Below are 13,910 nucleotides of genomic sequence, written 5' to 3'. Positions count from 1 at the left end.
GCACTTTTTCCCCCCAAATGTTGGGGAAAGGGTGTGTGTGTCTTATAGTCTGATTGTGGCTGGGGGAATGAGGGTGCTGCGGTGGAGCAGGCCATTGGTGGCATGGGCAGGCTGTAGCAGCCTGCTGTAGCCACGTGGGCCCGCTCATTTGATATGCACACCCATCCTCCCGCTCATCATCTATCAGCGCTGAAGCTGGCGCTGACAGGTGGTCAGGATGATAGGCGGGGGTTGCGTGCATAATTAACAGCCGGCCCGCATGATCACCCCTGGCAACTACAGCCTGGAGTGATCATGTGTGGCTATATTCACTACTCCCCGCGCATCATCGTCATCGCACTCGTCACCGTTATTTGAAGCATCGCAATCTCCTCCTGTCTGCCGGCCAGCTGATCTGTGTAGAGAGCGGTGAGCACAGCGATGACGGCATCGCTGTGTGCACTGCAAGTCTCTAAACAGGTCAGCTGACAGGCTGACAGGAGGACGAGTGATGCTGCAGACAGCGGTGACGGCTCCACACTCCAGCGGCGCTACTGCCGGCACTGACAGGAGGAGGAGCGATGCTGCATGGAGCGAGGAAAGGTGAGTATAAATGCTTATTTTTTGTATGCCACAGGATACAGGCCATATAGCAGGATGGGGGTATATAGCAGGATGCGGCCATATACCAGGATGGATGGGGGTATATAGCAGGATGGATGGGGGTATATATCAGCATGGTTGGGGGTATATAGCAGGATGGATGGGGTTTATAGCAGGATGGATGGGGGTATATAGCACAATGGGGGTATATAGCAAGATATGGGCATATACCAGGATGGCGCTATGTAGCAAGATGGGGGCTATACCATGATGGCGGTATATAGCAGGATGGGAATATATACCATGATGGCGGTATATAGCAGGATGGGGGACATATATGCAAGGAATGGGGATCATATACAAGGTAGGAGGATCATTACCAGGATGAGGTACTTTAGTAGAGAATTTGGTGACATTACTCCCATAACAGTGTCAGCAGCAGATCCTCGCACCATAACAGTGTGTCATGACCACATTTTTTGCTTAAAAATTTATTTTCCTATTTTCCTCCTCTAAAACCAGGGTGCGTCTTACAGTCCGGTGCGTCTTATAGTCCGAAAAATACAGTATGTTTTTTGCTGCAGCGTTTCAGAATCAAATATATCTGGCTGAGATCATACAGCCAATGCCTGATACATACGTTTGTGGATCGAGCAGCATGCATCACTTTTATTATAACTGACCTCAGTACCATATTCACTATAATACACTACAAGTAGATAGTAAACTGTTATCTTCTTTTTCATTATCTTCAATAATACCAAAGTCTAAGGAGTTATATTCTAGTTAAATTTAGCACATCATAATAATGTAACATATTTCAAAAATAATTCTTTTAGGAATAAATGTTTTACTACATTCACATCAAACTTCCTGTCCAAAAACCTAATTTATATAAATAATCTGTTACCAGAAAAGCAATTTTGTGATTGTAACAGAACAAATGTTACTACATGAACCATACATTGGGAAATGTTTCTTACATACATATTTGTTGTGGTTTTTCTATTTTGACCACAATTAGAGCTGTTTTCATTCCCTGGCTATATTTCCAATAAGTATGTAGCACAATTTGTGGGCAGATTGGGGGCTAAGTGGTTAACGATACAGCTGTATACAGCACTGAGCTATATGCAGTTGAAACCAGAAGGTTACATACACTATCTAAAAAGATACATCTGCATGCTTTTCTCACTATCTGATGTACAATCAGAATAAACCTTTCCCGTTTTAGGTCAGTTAGGAACCAAAATTACTTACCGTATTTTCGGACTATAAGACGCACCTGACTATAAGACGCACCCTGGTTTTAGAGGAGGAAAATAGGAAAATAAAACTTTAAGCAAAACAATGTGGTCATGACGAGACGAGGATCTGCTGCTGACACTGTTATGGGGGTAATGTCCCCAAATTCTCTACTAAGGTACCTCATCCTGGTAATGATCCTCCTGCCTTGTATATGATCCTGCTATAACCCCATCCTGCTCATATACCCCTATCCTGCTCATATACCCCTATCCTGCTCATATACCAGCATCCTGCTCATATTCCCCTATCCTGTTCATATACCCCCATCCTATTGATATACCCCCCATCCATCCTGCTCATATTCCCCCATCCATCCTGCTCATATACTCCCATCCTGTTCATATACCCCATCCTGTTCATATACCCCATCCTGTTCATATACCCCCATCCTGTTCATATACCCCCATCCTGTTCATATACCCCATCCTGTTCATATACCCCCATCCTGTTCATATACCCCCATCCTGTTCATATACCCCATCCTGTTCATATACCCCCATCCTGTTCATATACCCCCCATCCATCCTGCTCATATACTCCCATCCTGCTATATGCCCCCATTGTGCTCATATACCATCCTGGTATATGGCCTATATCCTATAGCACAGAGAAAAAATATAAACGTTTATACTCACCTTTTCCTCACTCCATGCAGCACCGATCATCTTCCTCTCTGCGCCGCTGACCTGGGTGTGTGGAGCCGTTCCCCTGCAGCATCGCGATGTCTTCCTGTCTGTGCCGATCAGCTGATCAGCACAGATCAGCTGACCGGCACAGACAGGAAGACATCGCGTGCTGCAGGGTGACGGCTCCACACACGGGGACGGGTGAGTACACTGATTCACTGCACCCCGCGCTGATGATGACGCGTGGGTGGCAGTGAATACAGCCGCACATGATCACTCCAGGCTGTAATTGCCAGGGGTAATCATACCGACCGGCTCTTTACTATGTGCGCGTCCCCGCTCGTCCTCCCACCCACCTGTCAGCGCCGGCTTCTGCGCTGAGAAATGGCCGGGAGGATGGGCGTGCATATGTAATGAGCGGGCCCACATGGTCACAGCAGACTGCTACAGCCAGCTCGTGCCCCCGATGACCCGCTCCACCGCAGCACCCTCATTCCCAGCCGCAGCCCTATAGTCAGACCATAAGACGCACCCCAACTTTCCCCCAACATTTGGGGGAAAAAAAGTGCGTCTTATGGTCCGAAAAATACGGTATATTTGCCAAATGCCAGAATAATGAAAGAGAGAATGTTTTAAGGCATTTTTATTACTTTCTGCAAAGTCAAAAGTTTACATACAGTACATATTATTAGTATTTGGTACATGAGGGAAGCAACATAGTGAATCAAAATAGCTATACTGCATTTCTAATTCTGGGTATTTCCCAATATTATTCTTACTACACCTGCTACATATTAGGATAGGATCTTGGAGATGGGAATATCACTTTAAGCTATATATAAGAGGAAGCACCACCAAAGTGAATTTTTTCGCTCTGTGCAGAGAAAATTTGCCTCAGTTTATATACTGTAGTTATATACCTGGATTTCTTACCTTTTGTTACTTTTTTCTTTACAGAAGTACACCTCTTTTCCCACAAAAGAAGTAACAAGAAATTCCAGATAGCTAGATATCCAAAAGCCAAATTAACCCCTTCATCCCAGGGCGATTTTCAGTTTTTCATTGTTTTTTTCCCCCCTTCTTCCGAAAGCTGTAACTTTTTTATTTTTCCTTCAATCTTGCCATATGAGGGCTTGTTTTTTGCAAGACAAATTGTATTTTTTAATGAAACCCTGAGTTCTACCATATAGTGTACTGGAAAATGGACACAAATATTCTAGTGCGGAAAAATTGCAAAAAAAGTGTGATTGCATGATTATTTTTGGGATATTTTATTCACCATGTTCACTATATGGTAAAACTGATGTGTTGTTGTGATGCCTCAGGTTGGTACAAGTTCATAGACACCAAACATGTGTAGGTTTACTTTTATCTAAGGGGTTAAAAAAATTCAAAAGTTTGTTTAAAAAAGTGGCACACTTTTTGCACCATTTTTCATGACTCATAGCGTTCTCATTTTTTGGGATCTATGACTCAGTAACATTTTATTTTTTGTGTCTCGAGGCAACATATTTAATGGTACTATTTTTGCACAGATGCTACATTTTGATCACCAGTTATTGCATTTTGCGCACAATTTATGGCGACCAAAAAACATAATTTTGGCGTATGGAATTTTTTACCGCTATGCCATTTACCGATCAGATTAATTGAGTTTATATTTTGATAGATTGAGCATTTCTGAATGCGGCAATAGCAAATGTGTGCATATTTTTAATTTTTTTTAACCTTTTAATTTTCAATGGGGCGAAAGGGGGGTGATTTGAACTTTTAGGTTTTTTAATTTTTTAAAAGTTTTTTTATTTTACTAGACCCCTAGGAGCTCTAAGGATCAGCAGTCTGATCAGTCATTCATTTCTGTTGATCACAACTGCACAGCTGTGATCACCAGAAATGCTTATCTCTTGTAACAGAGGCTGTTACAGGAAGAGAGGCATGTGAGCTAAAAGAGTCATCATCACATGACCCTGTGCTACCACCGGTTGAGGTGAGTAAGTGCATGTTTACTACTGTGGGCATTTAAATTGCACTGTCGCAGTTTGACAGTACGATTTAAGGTGTTAACAGGCGTGGGTGGAGATCCAGATCCACCTGTGCCTACAAGGCACACATGTCAGCTGTTCACATCAGCTGACTTGTGCAGAAATTAACATCGGCTACCGCAGCAGCCAAGGTGATTGCCCCTTGATGATTTAGGATGTACCAGTTGGTCCTCGGTCATTACGGGGTTAAAGAACAGGCAAGAATATTGGGATGACGTGTACAGGTGTCAAATTGCACTAGTGAAAAAAATAGGTGTGGAAAAACAGATCTGCATAGTCAAATGATTTAAAACAAAAAATACAAAAAAAAACAATTATCCCCTTAGTCGTAAAAAGGATGTAACAAGAATTGTAAGCTTAGTGGGAACATGTAAAAGAAGGCATTAACTTCAACAGGCCATTGTTTTGGTGGGCCACACATGGAATTATGAAGCTTGAATAGTGTGTATACGACACGGACACTCTTTGTGAGATAAACATTTGCAGTTAAATGTCTGTTATTTGGTTAATTTTATTTTGTATTTTTAAACACATTTTTGACAAATCAACAATTTTAATGTAAGTTTAATTATAAAGTATGTGTAACAAACATGTCACCTACATAACAAAAAACCCTCATACACCTACATCAAACAAAATAATAAAAAAATGATAAATTGCAAAGTGAGGAAATCAAATATTTACTTATTTTGAAGTCCAAAATTAACCCGATCATTAAAGGACTATACGTACAAATTATGCATATACAAATCAATGTAAATATAGAGGTAAGTAAATAACATTTCTCATTTTGCACTATGGAATGCATTTTGCTCGTAAGATAGTAAAAGTATTCTATAAACTTGTATTGCTTATTGAAAAACATCACTAACTTTGGCTACTATCCATATATCTTGATGTTAAAATAGTAAGGAAAGGATTTTATGCTATTGCTTTTAATTTTTTGTTAAGCAGTGTCTGAAGGTCTTATCTACTTTCCGACATATGAGAACTGTATTATGGTTTACAAAGATTTTCCATTTTGAAATATATTTTAACCTACATTATGATAGTTTTTTGACAGGAAATAAATCTGTGTATACTACCTACTCCGTTTAACAAAATTAGGTCAAATGGTGAATGCAGTAATTTTTATTTTCGAGGTTAACAAGCAGATGGAGAAAACTAATGTACAAAGGGTTAAAGCCTATGAATTTGTAACTAGTCAAATAAATTAGCCATTAAAACATACAGACAAGACATCCACAAGACATGAATCAAATTGATGTGTTTTCCTTTTCCTTCAGAAGCAACAACATGCATCATACTCACAAGTGCATGTCAACTGCATTGCTGGGTAATTACTACAAGATGCAGCAACTCTTGACATGGATTTTAACCCTTGTCTGGTAACATGAAAAAGAATCACTAGTGGTACCAATCTGGATATTGTCACATTGACCTCATGGTCCCAGACAAGAGTTAAAGATCTTCTCCAAGTCATCATGGTGCATCACTACAAAAAATTATTTGGATATAATTAAAACACCATGAAATGAAAAATGCTACCTTAATAAGGTAAGTTTGGACACACCTTCTCATTCAAAGAGTTTTCTTTATTTTCATGACCCTGAAAATTGTAGATTCACATTGAAGACATCAAAACTATGAATTAAGACATGTGGAATGAAATACTTAACAAAAAATTGTGAAACAAGTTAAAATCTGTCTTATATTCTAGGTTCTTCAAAGTAGCCACCTTTTGCTTTGATTACTGCTTTGCACACTCTTGGCATTCTCTTGATGAGCTTCAAGAGGTAGTCACTGGAAATGGTCTTCCAACAGTCTTGAAGGAGTTCCCAGAGATGTTTAGCACTTGTTGGCCCTTTTGCCTTCACTCTGCGGTCCAGCTCACCCCAAACCATCTTGGTTGGGTTCAGATCTGGTGACTGTGGAGGCCAGGTCATCAGCCGTAGCACCCCATCACTCTCCTTTCTAGTCAAATAGCCCTTAAATAGCCTCATGGTCCAACTAAACGCAAACCACTGCAAGATGCTGTGGTAGCCATGCTGGTTCAGTATGACTTCAATTTTGAATAAATCCCCAACAGTGTCACCAGCAAAGCACCCCCACACCAGCACACCTCCTCTTCCATGCTTCACGGTGAGAACCAGGTATGTAGAGTCCATCCGTTCACCTTTTCTGCGTCACACAAAGACACGGTAGTTGGATCCAAAGATCTCAAATTTGGACTCATCAGACCAAAGCACAGATTTCCACTGGTCTAATGGCCATTCCTTGTGTTTTTTAGCTCAACAAGTCTCTTCTGCTTGTTGCCTGTCCTTATCAGTGGTTTCCTAGCAGCTATTTTACCATGAAGGCCTGCTGCACAAAGTCTCCTCTTAACAGTTGTTCTAGAGATGTGTCTGCTGCTAGAACTCTGTGTGGCATTGACCTGGTCTCTAATTTGAGCTGCTGTTAACCTGCGATTTCTCAGGCTGGTGACTCGGATAAACTTGTCCTCCGCAGCAGAGGTGACTCTTGCGTGCTGCCCCTGCAGCAGTCGGACTGCTCAGATCCGGGGTTTGCTGTGACTTGAGGGTCCCCGGACCTGGGGCTCAGCGGCCACTCAATTAAAAGGGGGGAAACATTTATAAGGGATAGTTTGTGACGCCACCCGTGGTTCATGGCAAGAGGAGTACCGCCGCTTATGATGGGAGTACCCAAGGGCAGATGGAGTGGGGCAGCCATATGGTGATCCCTCCATGGGTATGGGAGGCCCTGGGACTCTGGAGGAAGGTGGAGGATAGTGTTGTGCAGGCTATATGGGCAGGCAGGATGCAGGGAGGGCGATGTACTCACTCAGGTTGTGCAGATGTTGATGCAACCAATAAGCAGACTCTAACACAGAAGTAAACCAAGTCTCTGGGTATCACTGCCACTTTGGGGAGCCCGTCCGGGTGTCCCTCCACACTGGTATTGCTTAATGGTCTGGAGCCTGCCTCCATGCACAATTGGGTAGATGTTCCTAGGTGACCCGTTGGCCTGAAGCTGTCAGGGTCCCGCTCCCTTTATTTAGTGGAGCAATGCTCTTGATGGCTGGCAATTGGGATATTAGTGGGTCGCATAAGATGGAAAACCCTATCCTCCTCGTTGTGCTGATGCCTTCAATATCTGAACACTTGGGGAAAGTTCATAAAGAGACTATCAACAGATTGATTATCAGATTATGTGAAGCTACTCCCCAATCTAGGGTCCTGTACCCCACCGTGCTCGTTACCAGTCCAATTACTGGACTTTCTGGTGCCGACCGTTCTCCAAAACTAAGTCAGTACACCCCTTTCCAATACCCTGCAACCGGACCTTCGACTCCTCTGGTCCCAGACCACTGTCTGTGACCCAACCAATATCACACAGGGAGCTACAACTTCCTCAGCTCCTAACTCTTTGGGAGCCACTACTGATCTGACTAAGTCCCTCCCACCAGTCTGCCTGACCCCGAGGTGGGTGGCCCTGTTCCAGCTAGACAACCCACTGGTGTGTCTGACAGGTGTGGTGTGAGGTGTGGTTGGGATTTATGCACCATGAGAGATGAGAGTGCAGTTCCCTATGACACCCTGATATAGTCAGGGGCATCACACTTGGTCTTCCTGTCCTGGGGCGGTCCTCATGTGAGACATTTTCTTTGTAGCGTTTGATGGTTTTTGCCACTGCTCCTGGGACACTTTGAAAGTTTTCCCAATTTTTCGGACTGACTGACCTTCATTTCTTAAAGTAATGATGGCCACTCGTTTTTCTTTACTCAGCTGCTTTTTTCTTGCCATAATACAAATTCTAACAGTCTATTCAGTAGGATTATCAGCTGTGTATCCACCAGACTTCGGCACAACACAACTGATGGTCGCAACCTTATTTGTAAGGCAAGAAATCCCACTTATTAAACCTGACACGGCACACCTGTGAAGTCAAAACCATTTCCGGTGACTACCTCTTGAAGCACATCAAGAGAATGCCAAGAGTGTGCAAAGCAGAAATCAAAGCAAAAGGTGGCTACTTTGAAGAACCTAAACTATAAGACATATTTTCAGTTGTATCTCACTTTTTTGTTAAGTATTTAATTCCACATGTGTTAATTCATAGTTTTGATGCCTTCAATGTGACTCTACAATTTTCAGAGTCATGAAAATAAAGAAAACTCTTTGAATGAGAAGGTGTGTCCAAACTTTTGGTCCATACTGTACATGTACGTCAAAAGTTGTGTCTCTACGATTGATGCTAAAAGAGAAGGCGGAGCGCACCACTAATACTGGAAAAAAGTCCAATAGGGTGCACACTGGTGCGGAAAGGGGAATCAAATGGCAACAAGGAGAGAAAAGATTCCGCACAATGTAACAGTGGCACACCAATAATGTATTATATAGAAAAACCTTTATTATTGCACAAGAAAGACATCTTAAAAATTGTTAAAAACATACATAAGAACAAGAACACCCATTGAGCAAGACCAGCACCCTAATATCATAATAATCAGTTCCTATACAGAATACAATACAACATCAAGAAAGATGATAAAGACCAGGCCCATAAATGGTGCAATGTCAGATATTGCGCGTCAAGTAATATGACGCTGAGTATACCCAGACCGCACAAATACCTGAGAGATGGTCAAGTACTGGTGCCAACATGTATTAGCATATGTATACCAAGGGGGTATATCCTTGCAGGGATATTATGCACAGAGAGGAAGCTGCAACATATTTATCCAAAAAACTGGAAATAACACATGTAATACAGACGTTAAGGTACGTGTAACCCTGCACTGATAGCACAATAGTCCAAGGAGATGGACACTATGCAAGTGCCAGAAGCATAGTGGCCAAAAGATGGCAACAAATATACCCTGGAAATGTGCACAGGTATAATATTATATTTTGTAGCGAAGGAACAATAATAGTATCCAATTTTCACATATGAGGGTCAACCGTAGTGAGCGGATATTACATCAGTGTTTAAGGGTACCGTACCCTGCACATATCAATCAACATGCCTTGGGGTTGTGCCCCAACATGATGTTCATAATGGAGCAACAGCAATATTATCCAATACTTAAATGTGAAATAATTATGCATGTAACAATAATCACCGAGATGGAATAGACGGTTTGTAGAAAGTCACTGCTACAGCCTCAAAATATATAACCAATTATTAAGGGAATAGTGTATACAGCATCCAATACTAACACATGGGAATAGTACCCATGTGATTAAGGGTACTATGCAAGGAATAGAAGCTACACCAATGACCCAAAGAACAGAGTCATGGTGCAAAGCACAAGATGTGGAGGATGTAAATAGTCACCAGTCACCAGCCCAAATTAGGTCAGTCAAGTCAGATGTAGCCTGGGGGTGGTCAAAGATAGTGCTCAATGGGAGTTAGCCGACGCGTGTCGCCGCAGCAGCGGCTTCATCAGGGCGGGTGGCCCAAGTGCAATATAGAGGGAATATATATACATGTATAGATTAGCGCATATGCACACACCTGTGGAATCAAGCGGCCAGTATGTTCTGTGCGATGCGGCGCCATTTTGCGCATGCGCAGTGTAGTCAAACAGAAATGCCCAGAGTTCCAATGTGGCATTGCACTGCGCATGCGCGGAGCGGCTCGGACGGTGAGAGCAATGGGCCAAATAGCAGCAGAAAGCGAATGGCACAGAATATTTATATGAGAACACCCTGTTATGTCGTTACGCAGGCGTCCCATGAGGGATTATTTGCAGATTGTTGGAAACAGCAAGGCCGCTCATCGCAAGGCCATGCATATATATTTAAGTACATGGTCAGAGCATACTAATGGATGGGTACAGAAACAGGGAGGCACTCTATCAGAAAAACATCCAGACAGTCCGCGTATAGCAGTGCATAAACCCCAAACATGGAATGTGCTTATCCAGCTAAAAAATATAAATCACAAAGATAGATAGAAAGATACACATACAGGTGCATCCATAGAAATGCTATAAAGGCTGGTAAGGACACCAATAGCTGCCTGGTCAAATGAAACCTTTGTTGAGTGATCACAAAAAGGGTTTTTTTATTATTTGCATAAACATTTATTTTGTGTTTGCCATTGTCATTGCTTATATCTCTTTTTCTCCAAGCCTGGAGTCATGGAGCCCCCGTATGCATTCATACCGGAGAGTGCCATAGTTCCTGCTGGAGACAGATACATCAGTGCACCATGCCGGGAAGGATTCCACTACATGTGCACGTATGTATCTATACCACATAACCGTACATACATATCCATAGGATGTTATAGTAAGAAACCCAAAAACGGGCGTCATGTACCTAGTTGTAATAGAGGTACCCAAGATGGGAAGAAAGGTACCATTACATGTATCTGACATTGCACCAGTACCATGTATGTTAGAGAATGAGAATAACATACGATCACAATCGACACTTGTACAGCGATTGTCAAAGAAGACTTGCGACAGTTATTAAGAGCGTTTCCAAAGGGGGAAAAAACATTGAGGTGTATATCTCCAAATGGAGGTGCTGAGGTCCAAAAGGTTGCTCCAGAATATGGGCCAAAGCAGAGAGTTCATTGTGGATCCGAAAACGGTAAGTCGCATTAATGGAAAGAAGGCGAAAGAGTGTATGGCTGTATATAGCGATGTTTTCATGTCGCAGCCAATGGTCAGGGCCCAGGACTGGACGCATCTTCATGAAGCGAAAACGCCAGAAGGCAAATATCCATCTGCAATAAAGGGGATGAAGAGATTAATGTAACATGAACAATAGAGTTCAATCTAGCCATAAGATAAAGGCAGGAAAAAAGCGCAAAAGAACGTATCAGCCAAGGAACCCAGTGAAGAGGAGTTCCTCGTTAAGACCCAATGGAGTCACAGAATGTAGTTGAAATATCCATCTGGATTCATTCTGAAGGAGCCATCTGGTACAAGCGCCCCCCCTGGCACTAGTGTGGCATCTCTGTAACCCAAAAACCCGAGTACCACGTGGGCTACCCTGATGAAAAGATAGATAGTGGGTTGCCACGGGTGTAATTGGTTTACCTTTCAAGGTGTCAGATGCTGCCAAGTTGATTGTGGAAAAGTGTTTTTGGATCCTTTTTCTCAACTCCTGAGTCGTTTGGCCAACATAGACCTTATCGCATGGGCAAATCATACAGTATATCACATTCTTGGTCTTGCAGTTGATGTAGGACTTAATAGGATGGTTCGTAGAATCCTGGGGGTTGAAAAAAGTATTGTGAGTCACTTGCATGAAACCGCAGACGTTACATTCACCACACGGAAAGGAGCCCTTCATGTTGACACCCCGCTGTAGCCTGGTTGTAGGTCTGACAAAATGACTGCGGGTCAACAGGTCTCTCAAATTGGGGGCCCGTCGTGCGGTGAGTAGAGGTTGAGAGGAAACCACTGCAGAAGTTTGCACATCCGTGGTCAGAATGGGCCAGTGTTTGTGCAAAATACTTCTTACCTGCTGCCATTCATTGTTGAAGGTAGTGATGAATCTGACATAGTTATCTTGGCGTCTTGATTTTGGTTGAATAAGTGATGCCTGTGTTTCGCCTCTAGCTCTCTGATACGCCCTTGATATAATCCTTCTGGGATATCCCCGATTTAGAAACCTGGAAGTGAGGTTAGAGGATTGTTGGCCAAAATCATCATCCCCACTGCAGTTCCGTCGTACCCGCAAGAATTGCCCAGTAGGTATACCAGTTCGAATATGTAGGGGATGAAAGCTCGAGAAATGCAGGAGGGAGTTAGTGGCTGTAGCCTTCCTGTATAAATTAGTCGACAAGCCGCCGTCCTTGATGGAGATCTCCAGGTCCAAGAAGGAGACCACTGTAGGTGAGATATGGTGGGAAAGAAAGATATTAAGAGAGTTATTGTTGAGACCAGAGATGAATGAACGACAGTCCTCCTCCGTGCCCTCCCAGACAAAGAAGATGTCATCGATATATCGATGCCAGTGTGAGACTCCTTCCTTGAACCCTTGTGACTGGAAAACGATAGTGGACTCCCACCAACCCAAAAAAAGGTTGGCGAAAGATGGGGCACACCGTACGCCCATAGCCACTCCTGAGATCTGCCTGTAATAAGTCCTATCAAATAGGAGAAAATTGTGGCGTAGGGCGAAATCCAGGAGGTCCACCAGGAAGGAGTCATGCATGCGGTCTGAATGATGTTGTGAATCCAAAAAATAAGTGACCGCATGCATACCATCTGGATGCCGGATATTGGTGTACAGTGACTCAACGTCACATGTTACCAAGAGAGCGCCGGGAGGAATAGCGATGTCCCTACAGATCTTGATGAAATTAACAGTGTCCTGGACAAAGGAGGGAAGACGGTTCACAAGTGGTTGGAGGAAGAAATCCACATACGTACTGGCTTTTTCGCAAAGGCTCCCTATACTGGCCACAATGGGTCTGCCGGGAGGTGTTGATACGGATTTGTGGACCTTGGGTAGTAGGTAGAAGGTGGGAACAATGGGATCGGGGACCCACATGTATTTGAGCTCTTTGTCGGAAATGATACCCAAACGTTGTGCCGAATGTAATAGCAGTTGAAATTTAGATTTAAACACTTGTGTCAGGTCAGATGGTAACTTAATATAAAAATCCGTATTATTCAACTGTCTATGAGCTTCATCCAAGTACATGTCGGTAGGCCAGATCACCACGTTCCCACCCTTATCCGCCTCTTTAATGAGGAAGTTATTATTCCCCTTCAATTTGGAGATGGCTTGCCTTTCCTGTAGAGACAGGTTGGGTGCCCTAGGCTTGCCAGATGTAATTTTGGCAATGTCTGCTCTAGCCAATTCAAAAAATATTTTGATGGCTGGCACCAGGGAAAAAGATGGAATGGCCACAGATTTATTCCTCAAGGGAAAGTGTCTCCTACCTGGTCCATCCGTGTTTTCTTCCAAGAGATCCAACAAGTCCTGGAAAGTCCGTCGTTCGTCTGGTGTCATGTTGTCCGTGATTTGAGGTCTCTTGTACATGACCTGGAAAATGAGGTTCCGGCAAAAACGATAAAGATCATTGGTTAAGGAAAAAGTGTCAACGGCATGGGTGGGTGAAAATGTGAGTCCTCGTTCCAGAACGGAGATTTCTTGTGGGGAGAGGACATAGGTGGAAAGGTTGATAATCTGCAAAGAATTACCTGCCTGGGCCTCAATATTCGTGCTGGTATCTTCAGTAGCCGGATCTAGAACCGGTACTTCGTTTTCCTGAACGGCATTTGACGATGGCTGTACCCTTGCTTTCTTCTGGTCTTTCCTCTTGCGCCCACCCCTTCTAGTCCTACGTCGGGGTCGCTGCTTGTTGTTAAAAAATCACTGGA

Source organism: Anomaloglossus baeobatrachus, chromosome 4, assembly GCF_048569485.1.
Source record: "Anomaloglossus baeobatrachus isolate aAnoBae1 chromosome 4, aAnoBae1.hap1, whole genome shotgun sequence".
Taxonomy (NCBI): domain Eukaryota; kingdom Metazoa; phylum Chordata; class Amphibia; order Anura; family Aromobatidae; genus Anomaloglossus; species Anomaloglossus baeobatrachus.
This window is presented reverse-complemented; position numbering follows the sequence as displayed.